The sequence below is a fragment of the Lissotriton helveticus genome, chromosome 3_1 (assembly GCF_964261635.1).
Source record: "Lissotriton helveticus chromosome 3_1, aLisHel1.1, whole genome shotgun sequence".
Classification (NCBI taxonomy): domain Eukaryota; kingdom Metazoa; phylum Chordata; class Amphibia; order Caudata; family Salamandridae; genus Lissotriton; species Lissotriton helveticus.
This window is the reverse complement of record NC_136061.1, coordinates 773,215,421-773,232,281: the sequence shown is the minus strand read 5'-3', so window position 1 is coordinate 773,232,281 and position 16,861 is coordinate 773,215,421.

Sequence of the window (16,861 nt, the reverse complement as noted above, 5' to 3'; positions counted from 1 at the left end):
AAATCATTCAAGCACGCTACCCTAAAAATACACCCTGAGATGCTGATATCCGACATGCACTACTGCGCGGACATCGGCACAGTCATTAATGACCTTATCTTCTATTCCAGAAGAACCGCCTCCTGGCGAAAAACCCCTGCACACCTTCTCAATATTCGTTTAACCAGGAACATTCCACACAGCACTAAGCTCACAATAGCACCCTCTCCAAACTTGCGAGCTGACCTTAACATCACCCTCTACAAAAACGGCATTGTTCTAATACAAGCCTCAACCTACAACCTCAACAAATTCTCAGACTTCTTTCCCCTTCTCAGAAACCACGTGCACAACTCCGACTGGATAACCAACACCCGTACCAATGACCCACCACCACACCATCCTAACAGACCCAGCAATCCATTTACTAGTCCTCCAAGGGTCTCCACTTCCCCCCTATCATGTCTCCTGTCCCTGGCGTCAGAATTTCCCCAAAAGCCGTGATCTCCTCCCACCTAGTGCCCCCCTCTGTCGAGGAGACTGATACGCTCCTAATGTCCCCTGCCCCTGAGAGAGCCAGACCTCTAATGGCTCCCTCCAGTGGTCACCCCGACCAAGGCACCTATAACAGAACCACCCCTAGACCTCAGAGCTCCTCCCCGCCACTCATCCACCAAAATCGCGAGTTAGATACTCCTCCTCCAAAGACCCCTGAGCCTGCTCCAGCCAATCCTTCTCCCCTCCCACTGTCACGTGCCCCCTCGAATGATCCTGAAAATTCGAACCCTCGCCCCTTTTTACCCCTTGTTTATACTAATCTTGAAACTCTGCACTCCAGAGCAGACATACTCACCCAGAGCATTATTAGCTCCATTCTGGACCTTATGAACCTCCTTCACCTTGCCGAGATCTCACTGGCTAACCTCAAGCCACCCAAGCAAACTCTCCCACTACCTCTGAGACATCTTCGCCCACGCAAACAACCCTGCCTCCTCTCTGAGGAGGAATCCCGGGCTCTCGCACTCACATACAATGCTACCACCGCCTCCTCTAATTCTCTAGACCTCACGGGAAACAAAATCCTAGCCATCCTGCAAGACCACAACTCTACTCCAGCCAATCCCCGTCCGCTAAATACGAGTCCCGAACACCCCATCAGCACGGTCCCCATCAACCTCAACAGGCCAGCTACCCTCCACAGAAGTGTGGTAAAAGCAACCTGGCGCCTGTAGTTCTATTTGTCTAGACTCTTGACTCTCCTGCAGACACCCCCTTATCTGGTGTTTTAATCAACTGTCGTTCAGCAGGCAAACATGCCGCTGACATTGCTGACCTCGTCCTGGGCAAAAACCCAGACCTATCCATACTAACTGAATCCTGGCTAAATGAATACTCTGGACCTATTAGTCCCGCCCAACTACAACATCACCAGACTGGATAGACACTCCAATAAGAAAGGAGGAGACATAGCCTGCATCTACCAATCCTCCCTGCTTGTCACAGAACTCATAACAGACACCTCCGACTCCTGCGAATACCTCACACACTCCGTCTGCAGCAACTCATTACACCTTTGTAACTTGCACATCTTTTACCACGACGCTTTCACTGATCACCTCCTGGAAATCATGACAACAAAGATTTCCTCTAATGCCACAGAGGTCTTCCTGGGTGATTTCAACCTGCACTGGAATGACGCTAAAGATCCCTACGTCACTGCCATCAAAGGCCTTTTAACTGACCAAGCCCTGACCCAAGCCTGATCTATGCCAACCCACTCAAAAGGAGCCATCCTTGACTGGATCATTTCTAAGGATCCCGCTGTCAAGCTTATCTCCATAGACCCCTGTGACTGGTCAGACAATCACTCTATATCCTTCATTTTACCCGGGACCCGCAAGACAAAGTCGTCTCAACCGGTGATTCCCAAACACTGGACCAGAGACACTAAGAACCTAGATTTTATGAAACTTGAGGGTCGCTGCAAATCTGACCTACCCCCCCTTGCACATAACCAAGGTTAGCGATCTCAATGAGCACTACTCATCGTCCATTTCAAACATTCTGGACGACCTTGCCCCTCTAAAAGTAAAGAACACAAATTAAAGACAGAAACCCTCAGTTCACTGGCTCCCTCAACATGGAGAGGAGATCCCTATGTCATTCTGAAAGAAACTGAAGACAACACCCCTCCGCAGCGCATCTAAAACGTCTGCACCAGACGAGAAATGCCTACAACTAGCATATCATCAAATGCAAAATAGAATACTTCAGATCGGAATTTGGGAACGCCAAGAATAGACCCCAAAAGCTCTTTGAACTGGTCAAATTCCAATCAAATAAACTTGCTAAAACACCGAAAGAATCTCCAAAATCACTAATATCGTCAGATTAATTCTCCTCCTTCTTCGCTGATAAAATCACGGCATTAGGAATTGAACTCAGTACCACCACCTGCCCCAACTCCCTCCTGTTCTGCCACACTCTTCTGCTCCTACCATCCTGGCCTCTCCTAAAACCCAAGCCCGCTGGACTGACTTCGAATACTATAATGAAGACTCCATAACAAAATTCCTCTCTACCTTAAAACCAAACAACCACTTCAATGACCCGCTACCTTCCAACTGCCTCACCGCTGCCTCCTAATCCATCGTTCCTTGCTGGACTACAATTATCAACGCCTCTCTCCAGCAGGGCTTGATCCCGGACCCTTTGAAAGCCAGCCAAGTCCTCCCCATCTTGAAAAAGCCTTCACTGGACCCAGCCTCCCCTGACAATTTCAGACCTATCTCCAATATCCCGCTACTAGCCAAAGTATTGGAGAAGTGTGTTCAACAGCAACTAAGCCAGCACATCGACAACTTCCACCTACTCGATGACTTCCAATCTGGATTCAGACAAGGGCACAGCACTGAAACTGCTATGCTCCACATCGTGGACGATGCCCTCCAAGCCCTAGACCAAGCCAAAACCTGCCTTCTAATCCTCCTTGATCTATCCTCCGCCTTTGATACGGTCAACCATGAAAAACTACTTGAACGCCTCAAACTCAGGTTGGGTCTGGATGGCGTGGTACTAGAATGGTTCAGGTCCTTCCTCCACAACCGCTCTCAGAGATTCCTCATTAACGTCAAACTATCAGTTCCCACCCCGTTCACAGTCGGAGTCCCCCAAGGTTTATCCCTTTCCCCCTTCCTCTTTAACCTTTACCTAGAGCCACTCACCGAAGTTCTCCGTTCCGCCAACATCTCCTACCATATGTATGCGGATGACACGCAAATATACATCAACATCTCTTCGCTCAATGAGATCCTCTCCCTAAATGAGACCATGAAACTAACTGTCTAATGGTTAGCCAAAAACCAACTCAAACTGAATGCAAAGAAAACTGAATTTCTCCTAATCTCCCCATCAAAAGCCAACCCGGAGATTCAGATGTGGATTAAGGCTATCACAGCCCTGAACTGCCCACCGACCATTGTGGACTCTGCCAAATCCCTGGGCATAATCCTCGACAGTAACCTCAATATAAGAGACCACATTAACTTGATGACCAAAGCAGCCAGATTCCCCTTGAGCTACCTTTGGAAGCTGAAACCTTTTATCGACGCACCAGACTTAAAAATGGCAGTTCAAGTACTTGCCATCTCCAGACTCGAATACGGCTGTTCCACCCTCACAGGATTACTTAAGATCTCCTTAGAGGCTCTAAAAGCCTGCCTCAATGCGGCCGCCAGACTACTTACAGGTACCAGGAAGTTTGACCACATCTCTCCACACATGAAAGCGCTGAACTGGCTTCCCCTAGAGGCCAGAATTCAGCTGAAACTGTCATGCACTATACACAAGGCTCTATACACAAACTCCCCTGCTTATCTGGGACAGAAATTAGTGATATCCGGAGGAAGCAGGAACTCCAGGTCTGCTAGAAACCTCTACTCCAACCTGCCTCCTTTAAAAAATAAACCGGGCGTTCGCCGGAGTAGCACCAAGAATTTGGAGCTCTCTCCCACCTTCCATCAGGAAAATCCCTCTTCCAGCACGCTTCAAAAATGAGACCAAAACCTTCCTCATGGGTAAATTCCTCACTTATGGCCTGACCGCAACCACCTTATTGTGCGGGACTACTCTATGACTGCCTCTTTCCCATATCACGAACTGCCCACGACGAGAACATATGGAACTTTTGTTTTTGTTTCTGACTCTGACGGTGATTGTACCCATACATGTTGATCTTGTCTCTGCACTTTAAACCTTTTGCTTGTTCAACAATGTATACTGTGTAAAGCGCTCTGATACCCTCACGGGTCATGTTCGCGCTCTATAAAACACAAAAGTAAATAAATAAATAAAATAAAAACTAGAATGCCACTTTAACCTAGGGTTTCATTTATGTAAATTAAGAGCTTATTACAAGCAATAAGTCCACAATTCTCCCCTTACTGGGAACTAAGTGCTCCAATGTACCACCTGACTCTCTGAGGGTAGCGTAGAAGAGCCAGAGCAGTTCAGTGCCTACTCCTGGCAGGCAGTGTGATCTAATGATCTCAATTCACTGACACACAACACCAACACTAAATACTTTATTTTTCAACCCACACTTTTTCTCTTAACCCCTTCAGTGCTTGTGGACGATCCCCGGCTGTCCCACGTGACGGTGGGCATGTGCGGAGGACAGCCGGGGGTCGTGCAAATCCCGCTAATTCACACACACAGCAGGAGAATTAGAGCAGCACACAAAGGGTTAAAAAGGATAAGTACGTTTATTACACACACACTACTAAATATTATGGATTAAATTATAATTATGCAAATACCTTTGGTGGCACCTTTAAATCCCAATTGATGCCTATTGTATCATGATTAGCCCTGGGCGTAGTTTGCGTAGTAGCGCTACGTGTAGCTACGTGAGGTGCACTTCGCATACGCATGCTACGCGTAGCTACGCATAGCTACGCGAACTGCGTAGTGCGGTAGGGAAAATGCTGTTCGCACTGATTGCGCAGTACCAGATGCTTGTCCACACTGTGCAATCATTGTAAACAGCATCTTGCACAGTGCAAGCAGTTGTTTTCTGCCGCTCGAGCAGATTTGTACTCGAGCAGCAGCTTTCTCAACGCGGACTAGTAGTTTCTCATCGCAAGCGGTTTTGTGCATACCCGACCACTCACAATGAGAAACCTGACCTCCCCGCGTCGTGAAATCTTGCCGGGAGGTTTATATTCCACGCCCGCGAGCAACAACTTGATGTTGCAGTTCACGAACGAGGAAAAAGTCTCGCCTGGATGTTGATTTTGCTCGCTCGCGGTCTTCAACTGGACGTTGAGGACCACGAGCAAGCACAAAATGCCCGCTATGCGTTTTTGCACTGTGCTACGTGAAATTCGTGTAGTGCATTGTAGTGCAAACTACGCACACTCCACGAGCGTAGTGTAGTACTACGTCCAGGGTTATTCATGATCTCCAGAAGCCCCCCCCATAACTGCTAGATACCACATCATAATTTTAAAGGGTGTAATTTTTGATAAGAGAGGTCTCTTGGCGTTGTCAAGGGGTGACCACATTAATATACAAGACAAGCCTATTGGCTTTGTCAAGGGATCACCACATCAATATATGAAGGCACGCCTATTGGCTGTGTCAAGCAATCACTAAACTTAATGAAAGAGTAATCACATGCTAAGATACAACATTGAAAACAATAAAATCCAAAACCATGCTCATAGATATTTATTATTAATAACAAACATTGCAATGTTTGCCACAAACCTTTAAATAAAGCATTTTTATTGAACACAACATGAAATGTGTCAAAGTTGTTCTTTTACACTCATCGGGCCACATAATGCAGCCATAAAACCAACCGCAAAGAAGCCCTGCAATCCTCAGCTGATGAGTAAAAGGTCCTGCTCTAGGACATCTTAAAAACAAAACAATATCATAAACTGTCCCTGGGGTCATGCTCTACAGTCCCGAGGGAACGAATTGCTTTTAATAAATGATTTCTGTGCGGTTACTGCTGATTATGGATTGAAATATTTGAGTCACCACATTGTAACAAGTAGGTATTTTCAGTGAGTTTAAGTTATTGCAGAAGATGACCAACCAAAGGAAGATCAGTCTTGGTTCTGCCTCCAAAGCAGTAGTTCAACATTCAATTGCTGACTCTAGGTCAATCAGCCAATGAGGAGTGGTAAACGTTGAATGTGGTGCGGAGCAATCCCTGCCCAAACAGAATAAGGAGAGAGAAGCAAGCAAATCAGATTTCCTTCATGTGTGTTTGTTTAGATTCGTCTCACAAGTGTATTTTTCAAACAAAGGGACCAAATAGTACATATTTTTTGCTCCCTGATTAAAAAAGGCACCGTTTCTCATGGGACACAAAGGAAATAGTTTAGCATTTTTTTGGGTGTGCCAAGGAAAACTCTTTTTAGGGGGTTGAGAATTAACCATTCCAACAAAAACCTTTAAACTGCTAACTTCAAAGTGGGTGGTGGTGAAAACCTGCACCACCAGAATATCTCTAACCTTTAAAAAAAAATGGAAAGAAAAGAGGTCATCATAAGGCGGTACAACTGGGGCCAACATGGATATTCGTTCAACTTCAATTGTGTAACTTGAATAACAAACTGGGGTAGATAGGAGGAGGATGAAATAGGCGGTGTTATCCTTAACTTCCAAATTCCCATCCTGCACACACACATCCACACAAAGACACACACAGCCAAAATAATCTCCTTTGTGCTCATGTACGAGGCACACAGCTCGGCTGCGGGGGTAATGGCCGATGTGTGCAAATTATTTACCATTCAACATGGGCCAAAAAAGCGATCACGGATCATCATCGAAGTAAAATGAAATACAAATATAATACAGTTAGTTAAGGCTTCCACGACTTAAGCCTTCTGGTAAAAGACTGAGAACATCAATTAGGGATCATCACAGGCAGCAATTTGAACTCTTAGCTTGCCTTTTGGTTACCTGGAGTCGCCAATGTGTTGCCAGGCTACTGTATGCAGTTTGTGGTAATAAATTCAAATTACTTTGTAACTGTCATGTTAAAAAATGTCTCTCAATTTGAGGAAATACATTATGGCATGTTCTGTTAACTGAGCTTGTATAGCACAACAACCCACTTGCGAAAGAATATCCTGGTGCTAGTATGGCAGATCTGAGGTAAAGTAGCTAAAGGTGTTTAGAAAAGCCAAGTTTTCATCAGTTTTCTATACCTTCCAAAATCGAGGCTGGAACAAACTATGAAAAAAGAAAGGCTACTCCACTGATGAGAAGAAAAATAGAAAATCGAACAACCTCAGTACCTGTTCATTTGGATACTCCAGGGGTTCAGTAATGCTTTATCCATGGATCGTAAGTGTCTACCAGGACAGTACCAAGAAAGCCTAGTTCGCAGGTATGGGGGGCATTACCTAGAAATGTTTTATGAGTGAGACACAAGAGTTTGAACAGATCACGTTTTCTTACTGGCTTCCAGTGTAGTGCTCTTAAGGTGAGCATGGAAGCAGAGTTAGATGGAAGTTTACAGACCAGTCGGGCTGAAGTGTTTTTTTACCGCCTGTAATTTGGAGAGGAGAGTCTCATTGTCCGTTATCAAAAGTGCATTTCCATTGTCCAGATAACTCGTTATAAGGGTCTGGACCAGAGTTTTCCTGGAACCCATGGAAAGCCACGGGGACACATTTCTAAACACTTGTACGGTGCTGAAACTGGAACCACGATTAGATGTCACCTGTTCCTTCATGAATAGGTTATTATCCATCAAAATGCCAAGGGGCCTCATTTATGAGGTTTTGCCACAGGGAAGCGCAGCAGGCCTACAGCAAAAGAAAAGGGCTGGAATGCGTCGTATCATGCATGCACAATTTAGCTGCCTGAGTCAACGCAGGCACATTTGCACCATGGTGCAAGGGTGCCTGCGCTGTGGGGATGATTATTTTTGTACAGGAAGGGAAACCTTTCTGTACAAAAATAATCACACGAGGATTTTCCTCTTTCTGTGGGTGCTGCATTTCTCCCCGTTGCGCCTCCCTTACGCCTCCCCTGGGAGGCGTAAGGCCATGGATGTTGCTGGGAATGCCCCCAGCAACACCCATTGCACGCCTGTTTAATGCAGAACACTGTGTTAAAGGGATGGATATTTATCAGGTAGCATTAAGCCAAAAAAAGTGGCTTAGTGCTGCCTGATAAATATCACACAGGCTTCTGCGCCACGGACCGTCACAAAAAGTGACATTCTGATGGCGCAAGGGGCCTCATAAATGAGGCCCAAGTTTTTTACCACTCCTTTGGGGCAGGGTGCTAGATCTAGTTCTTTTGTGCACTAGTCTTCTGACCTGTGCTTTACCAAGGAGGAGCATTTCTGTCTTTCCTCCATTAAGTCGTAAACAACTCAGACTCATCCAGGCCGCTACCTTTCCCATACAATCAATGTATCTAGATCTTGCCCAAATGAGATCACCAATCGGGTGTCAACCACATAAGATATTATTTCACATCCTCAGGCTTTGACAATTTTTGCAAGTGGGTCACATAAATATTAAAAAGTTTGAACTCAGGGAGGTTTGAAGGGATTGATTGAGATCACCTGGGTGCTGTGAGCCAGAAAGTCTTTGAACCATGCAGGGGCATTTGCATGTTTGCCTATCTCATGTAGCCTCTGAATAAGGTTGGAATGGGAGACTGTATCAAAGTCAGCTGACAACTCAAATTATACCATCATTGTCAGAGTGCCTTCATTCAGCAGTGTCCTAGTGAAATCAATAACTGCCAAGAAGGCAGTCTCCAGATGTATGCTGTTCTGAAACTCAATTGTGAGGGGTCTAGTGTTCAATTGCCATCTAAATATTTGGATGATTGTTTATTAATTAATCCCTCCGAAATTTTACCTAGAAGAGGAAGAAGAGAAATGGGCCGATAATTTGTATACACGTTTGGGTCAGCATTAGCTTTTTTTAAGATGGGAGAGACTAATGCCAATGATCAACCTTTTGTTTATTTGCTGAATCCAGGGATAAGTTGAGTAAATCTGTATTGTAAAGGATTAACAAAGAAGGGAATGGGAGACTGTATCAAAGCCAGATGACAACTCAAATTATACCATCATTGTTAGAGTGCCTTCATTCAGCAGTGTCCTGGTGAAATCAATCACTGCCAAGAAGGCAGTCTACATGATGTATGCTGTTCTGAAACTCAATTGTGAGGGGTCTAGTATTCAATTGTCATCTAGATATTTGGATGATTGTTTATTAATTAATCCCTCCGAGATTTTACCTAGAAGAGGAAGAGGAGAAATGGGCCGATAATTTGCATACTTGTTTGGGTCAGCATTAGCTTTTTTTAAGATGGGAGAGACTAATGCCAATGATCAAGCCTTTGTTTATTTGCTGAATCCAGGGATAAATTGAGTAAATCTGTATTGTAAAGGATTAACAAAGAAGACAAAGAGGAGACTATTAAATGAGACAGGGATCTAACAGTGACCCAGATGTAACCTTCCTCAGCATTTCTCGCACCTGTTCTTGGAAGATCACCTCGAACTTTCCAAGCAGGAATAGGGCATTTGTTGGTAGTACATTATGGTTTGCTGGTTTATCAGTCCTCTCCACCAGGTGTAAATTCCTATATAATCAGAAAATCTTATCCTCAAAATAGTTAGCAAGCGACTCACATAGGTCTCTCTTGTGAAGCCAGTATAACGGGCTTGCAGGCTGCTGGCTTCGTGAATTCATTCAGCACTTTAAAAAACTCCTTCTCAGATTTGCCAGCTTCCTCAATCCTCAAGATAATATGACATCTGCGTGCTTCCCTGATCTTCCTATGGTATGTTAGAAGAGCTACTTCTGCTCCCGTATCGAAAGGGGATTTGGACTTACATTGGAGGCACTGGTTTTGAATAGCAAGGACCATTTAATTCCTATTGCAAATAGGAGTTTGCACACAAATGAGATTTCTGTAAAAGAATTTGGCAGCAAAAACTTGGCTACATTGGAGAAAATTCAGGGCCGGATTGGGAACTCAAAGCAGCCCTGGAAAATTGTGTTAGACCAGGGGTACTCAAAGTACGGCCCGCGGGCCAGTAGCGGCCCGGCAAGCCTTCAGTGGCGGCCCGCGGAGCTTGAGACACATCGCACCTGTGTGTTTGTTTTTTTCAACTTCAGCAAACACCTCGGGGAGCAGCAGTGCGTAATCAGAGAGCCTGCTCTGTGGGGGCCCCGGGCCATTCCAGCCACAGTCAAGAGTGGAGCTGCAGGGGCGCTAAGAGGTGAACAAAGCCTCATTCACAAACAAATGGTCGTTTAAAGACCTGTTAAGTACTGGGGTGCCCTGGAGGCTGTGTCAGCCAGGCTGGCGCACAGGGGAGAGGGGGTGGGAGGAGGGAGGGGAGAGGGGTGGGAGGAGGGAGGACAGCAGGAACTGAGAGCCGGGTGAGGTGGGAGGGCAGAGCAGGGAGTGAGAGCCTGGGTGAGGGAGGTGGAGGGCAGCAGGGAGTGAGAGCCTGGGTGAGGGAGGTGGAGGGCAGAGCAGGGAGTGAGAGCCCGGGTGAGGGAGGTGGAGGGCAGAACACGGGTAAGGGAGGTGGAGGGCAGAACAGGGAGTGAGAGCCCGGGTGAGGGAGGTGGAGGGCAGAGCAGGGAGTGAGAGCCCGGGTGAGGGAGGTGGAGGGCAGAGCAGGGAGTGAGAGCCTGCGTGAGGGAGGTGGAGGGCAGCAGGGAGTGAGAGCCTGGGTGAGGGAGGTGGAGGGCAGACCAGGGAGTGAGAGCCTGGGTGAGGGAAGTGGAGGGCAGCAGGGAGTGAGAGCCCGGGTGAGGGCGGTGGAGGGCAGAGCAGGGAGTGAGAGTCCGGGTGAGGGAGGTGGAGGGCAGACCAGGTAGTGAGAGCCCGGGTGAGGGAGGTGGAGGGCAGAGCAGGGAGTGAGAGCCCGGGTGAGGGAGGTGGAGGGCAGCAGGGAGTGAGAGCCTGGGTGAGGGAGGTGGAGGGCAGCAGGGAGTGAGAGCACGGGTGAGGGAGGTGGAGGGCAGAGCAGGGAGTGAGGGCCCGGGGGAGGGAGGTGGAGGACAGAGCAGGGAGTGAGAGCCTGGGTGAGGGAGGTGGAGGGCAGAGCAGGGAGTGAGAGCCTGGGTGAGGGAGGTGGAGGACAGAGCAGGGAGTGAGAGCCCTGTGAGGTGGAGGGCAGAGCAGGGAGTGAGAGCCTGGGTGAGGGAGGTGGAGGGCAGCAGGGAGTGAGAGCCCAGGTGAGGGAGGTGGAGGGCAGCAGGGAGTGAGAGCCTGGGTGAGGGAGGTGGAGGGCAGACCAGGTAGTGAGAGCCCGGGTGAGGGAGGTGGAGGGCAGAGCAGGGAGTGAGAGCGCGGGTGAGGGAGGTGGAGGGCAGCAGGGAGTGAGAGCCTGGGTGAGGGAGATGGAGGGCAGCAGGGAGTGAGAGCACGGGTGAGGGAGGTGGAGGGCAGAGCAGGGAGTGAGGGCCCGGGTGAGGGAGGTGGAGGACAGAGCAGGGAGTGAGAGCCTGGGTGAGGGAGGTGGAGGACAGAGCAGGGAGTGAGAGCCCTGTGAGGTGGAGGGCAGAGCAGGGAGTGAGAGCCTGGGTGAGGGAGGTGGAGGGCAGCAGGGAGTGAGAGCCCGGGTGAGCGAGGTGGAGGGCAAAGCAGGGAGTGAGAGCCCGGGTGAGGGAGGTGGAGGGCAGCAGGGAGTGAGAGCCTGGGTGAGGGAGGTGGAGGGTAACAGGGAGTGAGAGCACGGGTGAGGGAGGTAGAGGGCAGAGCAGGGAGTGAGGGCCCGGGTGAGGGAGGTGGAGGACAGAGCAGGGAGTGAGAGCCTGGGTGAGGGAGGTGGAGGACAGAGCAGGGAGTGAGAGCCCTGTGAGGTGGAGGGCAGAGCAGGGAGTGAGAGCCTGGGTGAGGGAGGTGGAGGGCAGCAGGGAGTGAGAGCCCGGGTGAGGGAGGTGGAGGGCAAAGCAGGGAGTGAGAGCCCGGGTGAGGGAGGTGGAGGGCAGCAGGGAGTGAGAGCCTGGGTGAGGGAGTTGGAGGGCAGCAGGGAGTGAGAGCACGGGTGAGGGAGGTGGAGGGCAGAGCAGGGAGTGAGAGCCCGGGTGAGGGAGGTGGGGGGCAGACCAGGGAGTGAGAGCACGGGTGAGGGAGGTGGAGGGCAGAGCAGGGAGTGAGAGCCCGGGTGAGGGAGGTGGAGGGCAGAGCAGGGAGTGAGAGCCCGGGTGAGGGAGGTGGAGGGCAGAGCAGGGAGTGAGAGCCCGGGTGAGGGAGGTGGAGGGCAGCAGGGAGTGAGAGCCTGGGTGAGGGAGGTGGAGGGCAGAGCAGGGAGTGAGAGCCTGGGTGAGGGAGGTGGAGGACAGAGCAGGGAGTGAGAGCCCTGTGAGGTAGAGGGCAGAGCAGGGAGTGAGAGCCTGGGTGAGGGAGGTGGAGGGCAGCAGGGAGTGAGAGCCCGGGTGAGGGAGGTGGAGGGCAGAGCAGGGAGTGAGAGCCCGGGTGAGGGAGGTGGAGGGCAGACCAGGGAGTGAGAGCCTGGGTGAGGGAGGTGGAGGGCAGAGCAGGGAGTGAGAGCCCGGGTGAGGGAGGTGGAGGGCAGAGCAGGGAGTGAGAGCCTGGGTGAGGGAGGTGGAGGGCAGAGCAGGGAGTGAGAGCCTGGGTGAGGGAGGTGGAGGGCAGCAGGGAGTGAGAGCCCGAGTGAGGGAGGTGGAGGGCAGCAGGGAGTGAGAGCCGGGTGCGGTGACAGTGGGCAGCAGGGAGTTAGAGCCGGGTGAGGTGGGAGGGCAGCAGGGAATGAGAGCCGGGTGAGGTGACAGAGGGCAGCAGGGAGTGAGAGCCGGGTGAGGTGAGACAGATAGAGATAGAGACAGATAAAGACATATAGAGACAGATAGAGACAGGGACAGACGGAGCTAGATAGGGTCAGAGACAAAGACAGACAGAGCTAGATAGGGTCAGAGACAGGGACAGAAGGAGCTAGATAGGGTCAGAGACAGGGACAGACCGAGACAGTCAGCGGTAGAGACAGTCAGCGATAGAGACAGTCAGCGATAGAGGGAGACAGGGAGAGAGGGAGACAGGGAGAGAGGGAGACAGGGAGAGAGGGAGACAGGGAGAGAGGGAGAGAGGGAGAGAGGGAGAGAGGGAGACAGACATAGGAAGGGAGGGAGACAGACTGAGGGAGACAGACTGAGGGAGACAGACTGAGGGAGAGAGGGAGACAGACTGAGGGAGAGAGGGAGACAGACAGAGGGAGAGAGGAAGACAGACAGAGGGAGAGAGGGAGGGAGACAGACAGAGGGAGAGAGGGAGGGAGACAGACAGAGGGAGAGAGGGAGACAGACAGAGGGAGAGAGGGAGACAGAGGGAGAGAGGGAGACAGACAGAGGGATGGATGGAGACAGAGGGAGACAGACAGAGGGAGACAGACAGACAGAGGGAGATAGACAGAGGGAGGGATGGAGACAGAGGGAGACAGACAGAGGGAGGGAGACAGACAGAGGGAGGGAGACAGAGGGAGACAGACAGACAGAGGGAGGGAGACAGACAGAGGGAGGGAGACAGACAGACAGAGGGAGGGAGACAGACAGGCAGAGGGAGACAGACAGAGGGAGGGAGGGAGACAGACAGACAGAGGGAGGGAGACAAACAGAGGGAGGGAGGGAGGCAGACAGAGGGAGATAGACAGAGGGAGGGAGACAGAGGGAGAGAAGGAGACAGACAGAGGGAGACAGAGACAGACAGACAGAGACAGACAGACAGACAGAGGGAGGGAGACAAACAGTCAGAGGGAGGAGACAGACAGACAGAGGGAGGAGACAGACAGAGGGAGACAGACAGACAGAGAGAGGGAGACAGACAGAGAGAGGGAGACAGACAGAGGGAGGGAGGGAGACAAACAGAGGGAGGAAGGGAGACAGAGGGTGGGAGGAAGGGAGACAGAGGGAGGGAGGGAAACAGAGGGAGGTAGGGAGGGAGACAGAGTGAGGGAGGGAGACAGAGTGAGGGAGGGAGACAGAGTGAGGGAGGGAGACAGACAGAGGGCAGACGGAGGGAGGGAGACAGAGGGAGATGGACAGTGGGACACAGATAGAGGGAGACGGAGAGAGGGAAGGAAACAGAGGGAGGGAGACAGAGAGAGAAAGAGAGGTAAGACAGAGAGACGGAGGGAGAGAGACAGAGGGAGACAGAAAGAGAGGGAAGGAGGGAGCGAGAGAGATAGATAGGTGGAGGGAGACAGAGAGAGGGAGGGAGAGATAGGGAGAGAGAGATAGGGAGGGAGAGAGAGAGAGAGAGAGAGAGAGATGTGTGTGTATGCTGGTCTGTTGGCTCAGTGGATGAACGCGCCAGCTGCAGGGGCCTGTGTTCAACTTCATGGTCACAGTTTTTTTCTTTCTAGCCCCTACCCCCTCCCCCACTGACTCCGCCTCCACGGGTGTGGCCCTCGGCCACAAACCACACTGTAAATTTGGCCCCCGAGAGAAAGTTTGTGAGTACCCATGTGTTAGACCAACCCCAATACTGTGCACAGCTAGCAAGTACAGCAGGTAAGCCTAACCACTACGAAAAGGTTTTGGCGAATTCTCCCGCCAAGAAAATTTGGAAAAAAATTGTGCAAACTGTGTATTCTACAACAAATCTTCCATTATATATTCAATTGTATTTGTTTTTAAAGGATAGAAAAGGAGGACCCCCACAGTGCACCAGAATACGGCGATCTTTATTGGAGCTCTTCAATGATTTCCTTAATTGCGCCTCTCATACCAGTGTAGGGTGTTGGAGCATTTTGCATCACATACGTGTGTAAATCAGTCTAAAGCAAATGTTACTTATGACAAAGTTGACTACAATGGGATTCACATATCATCCATACTGATGGGCATTTTTTAAGAGTGCTTGATCTGGGGGAGCACAAATTCAGAAGTCAGAACATAACACAGTGAATGTGTTGACTGTACAAATAAGAATTTCTTTCTACCCAAACAAACCTTTTTTTTGCAAAATTAGGATAATGAAAGACTGGGAGAAAAACATAACTTTCTAACCTAGATTTTGATTGTAACTTATGAATCGCACAGTATTAAAAGGATCTCTGTGACAAACGCAGTAACACACTGAGCTATGCACATAAAATAATGTTCAGTAATCTACATAGTACACGCTTGTTAGATCTGGGGGTCTCTCGTTGGCAGAGGTAGGTACCACTGTCCAAATAGGGACCCTTGCTTCTAGTCAGGGCAAGGAGATAACCCTCTGAGATAACCCCTGCTCATCCTCTAGGTAGCTTGGCACGAGCAGTCTAGGCTAACCAGAGGCAATGCGTGAAGTATTTGTACCAACACTCACAGTAACACAGTGAAAACACCACAAACTGACTCCACAACTGTTTAGAAAAATAAAGGTATTTTAATCTAAACTACACAAGACCACAATGACAAAAATCCAACATACACAGTTCAAGAATATGGTTTCAAAAGAGTTCTTAAGGTTGCGTTAAAATTCTTTAGGTTGCAATAGAATTCTCTACGTTGCGATAGAATTCTCTACTGATGCGTGAAAAGTTCACAGTTGCGTCACATTTACTCACAGTACCTTTTAGTTGCAACAAAGTTCCAAAAAGCAGAAGCTGGTGCGGTGGAAAACAAGCGATGCGTTGCTTAAAAACAACCTTTCCTAAAAGATGTGTTATTAAATTCTGAGCTCAGGGATACTAGATACTTATGTCCTATCTTGTTCCTATGGGAAGAAATGCTGTTAACCACTGTAGCCAGCATCCCCCATGTTAACCTATGGAGCAAGATAGCCTTACAGTAGTGAAAAACGAAAATGGCTGCCATTCACTACCAGAGCATGTCACCTGCAGTAGTACATGCTCTACCTTTTACATACACTGCACCCTGCCCAGGGGGGTACCTTGGGCCTTCCATAGGGGTGACTCATGTGCACAAAAAGGAAAGGGTTGGGCCTGGTCAGTGGGGACACTGACCAGGAGGACATGGCAGTTCTAAACTGCACACAGGCACTGCAGTGTCAGGCCTGAGACATCATTTTAGGGCTACTCCTGTGGGTGGCACAATCAGTGCTGCAGGCCCACCAGTAGCATTTGTCATCACCAGCCCTGGCACACCCAGTGCACTTTACTAGGGACTTCATGGTGATACAAATATGCCAAACATGTATATCCAGTCAGAATAGCAATTTACATAGGGAGCACTTACACTCTGGCACAGATCAGCAGTGGCAGAGTGTCCAAAGCAACTAAACCAGCAAAACGAAATCCAGCACAGCATCAAAAATACAGGAGGTAGAGGCAAAAAAGATAGGGGAAACCACGCCAAAGATGCCAGGTCAAACAACGCTCTTTACAGCAGACATATTAAACCACTGCGCTACCTTAGATGAGTTATAACTGCCACTAGACAAAACTCCAATCTCTCTCCAGCAGGTACATTAAAAACCAGCGTTATCTTGGCACTTGTATTGTTGCCTGAAAACTGTTGGAAATACAAGGAACTCTGCAGTTCTTTTTATGCTGCTGCACAGCCACAACACCAGCCCCAGCAACAAAAGTCGTCCCTCACCCTTCCAGGCTCACAGGGACACGCCTGATACCTGGTACTGCCAGACTGGCCTTGGGAGGAATATGGCTAGAACAAAGGCAAAACATGCAGAATTTAGGAGTAGTAAATACTGATTCTACGTGTTATGTCCCGTTACCTGGTGGAGAAGTGTGGCTCAGGGGTTAGAGGCGGCAGACCCGGAAGCTGAGATCGGCCCTGGACCAGGGTTCAATTCCCCGCCCCGACGGGGGTTGGGCTCAATAATTCCACGGACTCGATAATTCTCGCTCCGGTGCCTACTCGACTCACGGGTTCACACTCTGCGACTC